At 35.0% G+C, this 4,515-nt stretch overlaps 1 pseudogene; it reads right to left on the bottom strand.

The window, feature by feature from the left end:
* Nucleotides 1–715: 715 nt before the first annotated feature.
* On the bottom strand, nucleotides 716–4,287 carry LOC116118625 (annotated as a pseudogene).
* Between the last annotated feature and the right edge of the window lie 228 nt (nucleotides 4,288–4,515).

The raw sequence follows: 4,515 nt of genomic DNA, 5'->3' as shown, positions 1-4,515 counted from the left end.
TGTAAATTACATCAATTTAATCTTTTAATTTATTTATGTGCATGCGGTATAGAGAACATGGTCCGAACGCAGTAATGCGATTGCAGCGGCTGTTTCATCTTTTAGCTACTTTCAAGTTCAAATAACAAGTCTGCAGTCTGCATTATCTATTAAAAAAATAAAGATATCCACATTAGTTTCATTATATTCGTAAGTTTCACGCATGCGAAAAAGAGGGCTAGGTTGGCTTTTACCATACAAAAAAAATCACAATAAAGATAATTCATAAACAAGAATAGTATCAGTCACACACTTAACGCCCATAAAAGATTTGGCTAAGTTAATTTATCAAAACATGACTATAGTACAATTTATCGAATCAAAATTTGATAGTAACGAAGGGACGGACCAACAATCAATTAGGAGCTCCATCATTCAAAAATTTATCTTCATTACTCTGCTAACATGATCACATCAAAATTTCAAGCCAACGGAGCATAAGAAGCATCCTAATCTCACCAATTGAAGCATCTACGACTGTTGAAAATAACTGTCCACAGCAAGAAGCATACCATCTGTTGTATAAAATCAATAACATCTTCTGCTATGTGAAATAATCATGAAACCTTTCTAGCTAGGTTCTTATTTCAGCATCCCACACATCTAAGTATAACTGTCAATGTTGATAGATCTGGCCTAATGTCAAATGTAACACCAAGAAAAACACCAAGAAACCCTAAACCCTAACACCAAGAAAATCCACACATCTAAGTATAACTGTCCCTGTTGATGGATCTGGCCTAATGTCAAATGTAACACCAAGAAAATCACTAATGCTTCTGAGTGTTTCTATTCGCTATGACGACAACTTTCCAACACGACCCTTCGAAACATCTGGTTCACACAATGCACAGAGAAGAAATAACAAACCCTACAAACAGAACATAACAACTATTATGGTCAGGTACTGTAACGGAAATATAACTAATGGAACACATCACTGAGACACACAACATTTTATTTCTTTTTCCTCCGGTTTCTCCTTTTTCTCTCTCCTTTGTATCAATAACAGGAATCAAAGCTAAAATGTGAGCTAATCCTACAAATTAATGCAAGCCTTATATCACGTTGCTATGATGTTGAAGGCACCACATAAGTATTAAAATGCTGGCTTAACTAAGATAATATTTCAGCTTTATTTTGCAAATAATAAACACTGCTGAAGATATATATAAGAACCCCACTTTATACTAATAGCCATAGTAATTGTCAAGCTGAACACAATGTTTTTAAGGTACATATTTTATGAAAGAACTAAGTTTATGAAAAAAGAAGCTGAGGGAAAAACCTTTGTATTGCATCGGAAAAAAGGGTGCACTTCTACTACAAAGGTAGGTAGTTTGGCAATATGGCTATTCCCAGTATTTTGAGAGGATAATAGTTTTGCAATATGGCTATTCCCAATCTTTTGAGAGGATAAAGCTATTCCACATTATATAATGAGAAAGCAAGGGAAAAGAAGGTTTATGTTCTTACTATTGCATCCTTCAAGAGAAGTCCTCCAATAATAAAAATAATTCAAGACAGGCTGAAAAATTATTAGAAAAAAGAAAGGGGATTACATCACATTAGCCTTGCTTCTTGGAATGCTATGGAGCCAAAATTTGGATAAAAAACAACTAGTTATCAAGGTTAAGGGAAGACAACATAAATTAGAGTTAAAAAGGTATGTCATATAAACCAAACGGTTTCCATCAAAAGACCACAGGACTGGAGGGATGGAAGAAGTTGAGAATTAGCCTAAAGTCACAAATGATGACTTACGGTGCTAAATTCCTAAGTCAACTTATAATTCAAATCATTCAATTCCGATCAATAGAGAAATGGAAAGAGATCTTTCAGAATATTTCATCAAAATAATGAGAAAAGTCAAAAGATGTAAAGATACAGGAGTAATTTATATAACAAAACCTGGTGTGTTGAGTCTACAACTCCATCTTTCTGAATCTCTTCAAGAAGAAATGAAGCAATTTCCTCACCAACATTCTCCGCCAGCATCAACTCCTCCTTCTCATCATTATCAATTTCACATGCTTCTCCTTGTGCATAAGATACTGCAGTATCAGCAGAAATGAAGCAACCAGAAGTAGTTTCTGCAACCAGTGAAATTCCATAACCAGGTGACCTGCCATCAAATTGCTCCTCTTGATGAGATATGTTGTACTTAGCACAATATATATATACCCTAAAAGAAAAAAGATAATATCTACAGCAAAATGAGACCATACTTTCCCAGCTTCAGGATCAGTAAAGATGTGAACATCTGGAAGCACAGGATTCATGATTCCACGAGCAGCATGAATCATGTTATTTTCAAACTGAGAAGACACTCTGGTTGAGTAGGTGACCCCTCTAATCCTTTTAACCATTCCTTCATCAAGCCAATTAACTGCTGTACAAAGAAAAAGCATAAGAAAAATATACAAAATAGATAGCCTCCCATAGATTCTTATCTTTTTTTGTCAGTCTTTTTTTAATTTCATGCACTTTCCTTTACCCTCTTCTATCTCGTCTTTTGCTGTTATTGTTTTCAATGCACTGTGCACCAAGGTTATACCTTGTAATCTTTTGGAAAACATTCTATTTACAGTGTACTACATGAAAATTCAAAGGTTCACCATTAACTTATCAATAACTAGAATAGTCACAATAACTGGTCCCCCACCATGAGGTGGAGATCCACGACTCTCTATTTTCAGCCCCAATCCTTCAGAAGGAACTCCAAAGCGCTTCAACATGGGTAAGGTAGTTGACCGGAAAGTATCCACACATGGGTCCTTAGAATCATTTGTGATTCCTGAAACAAAAAATAATAATACTTGAAGAAACACCCTTTTAGTGACAAATATCACTCTACAAGTGATTTACAACAAGAGACATATATCCACATACATTGATTCAAGTTCCATGTAAAGGCTAAGAGCAGAAGCTTCTAATATAAATGGTGCTTTAGGTCTTGAAATTTCTATAAGTTTAAACTCTACCCCTTACTTTTTGACAAACTTTGAAGTGTTTGATTATTTGTGTTAGAATATCGAGTTAAAGAGATATGATTACTGCATCCATAAATGAGATAAAGTCTAGGGTGGATGTATTTGTAAGTTAACCTTGATATATGAAGCAACATCTACAAATTTGTTCAATGAAAAATACAAAGAAAAAAAAAANACAACAGATGTCAATGCATAGGATTAAATTGGTGTGGAATCTATGCCCTAGGTTTAGTCATATTGATTTTCACTTCAAAGTGTTTACAAATTCTGCCTTTATTTAGTACTTAGTTTTTAGTTTATTTACTTTTTCATTAAATTCATTCTTAAACTTCAGATTAATCAAATAGCAATAGAATATAATAGTTTGGTACTTGGTAGGTAGTTCCCTTGGGATTCGACACTCGTTTACTCGAGTTTTACTACTTGCACGATTTCGTACACTTGTGAAAAGCCTGTCATGGCCAGGTTGATCTTTGTATTTCCTAATTTCTGTTTCTTCTTCTAGTCAAAATATTTTTCTTTAGATGGCCTGTCTTTTACAGTAGTAACACTTCCTAGTTTTAGTCTTGGCTTTACTGTTCCCTTTCCATTTTTTCTTATTCTCACCCCCCTGACTAGGCTAGTATCCTGTACTAGGTTGACCAGTTTCTAATTTACCATTCACAAACAGGGTATTGTTGTTCCTCTTAAGGGTTTTAAGCTCTAACTCCCTAGCCTTAAGTCTGGCAACAATCAAGTCTACACTGGGTACAGTACCAAAGTACTGTAGGGCATTCTTGACTACTTGGTAGTCATCCGTTAAAGAGTTTAGCAGTATCATGGCACGACTTGTCTCTCCTAGTTCTTGGTCTGTGCCTTTCAATATTAGATTCATCTTAAGGAATTCATTTAAATTCTCCTCAATAGACTTTGAATTATCCATTTTATAAGAGAATAAGGCTCCCTTTAAGAAAGCCAGATTCGATACAGATTGTAAGGCATATGAAGATTCTAACTTACCCCATAAACTAAGTGGAGTTTAGAAAAATCCATCTACTTTTCGAAGTACACTGTCCGAGAGATTCATCATGATCAAGCTGTTTGCTTCTTCGTCAATCTCTACATTCTTCTTCAGTCTTTCCTCTAACCATTTCTTGGGATCCTTTTTCAGTGCGATTGCAACCTTGTTATGTGAAAGGAGGGCTTTCATCTTCTTCATCCAGCTTTTCCCATCGTATTGGTTTACTTCTAATCGTGTGGTGGTGTTTGTGGTCATTTTGGATTGGTTTTATAAAAGCCCCAAATTGTAAACCCTGGATTCTTTTGCCCTGATCTTTGTGCGATTTCTGGAATCCTAATCTTTACCCAAGATTTGTCAAGATTTGACTCCTTAGATCTATTTGGAGACTTAAAGAAATCAATGATTAGAAAAGTCCCAAATTTCCCAAAACCCTAATCTTATGAAACCCTAATTTCGTAAAACCCTAATTTCACAAAACCCTAA

The sequence above is a fragment of the Pistacia vera genome, unplaced genomic scaffold (assembly GCF_008641045.1).
Source record: "Pistacia vera cultivar Batoury unplaced genomic scaffold, PisVer_v2 Contig85, whole genome shotgun sequence".
Taxonomy (NCBI): Eukaryota; Viridiplantae; Streptophyta; class Magnoliopsida; order Sapindales; family Anacardiaceae; genus Pistacia; species Pistacia vera.
The sequence above is the reverse complement of the archived record's forward strand: the minus strand, read 5'-3'. Positions and strand labels throughout refer to the sequence as shown.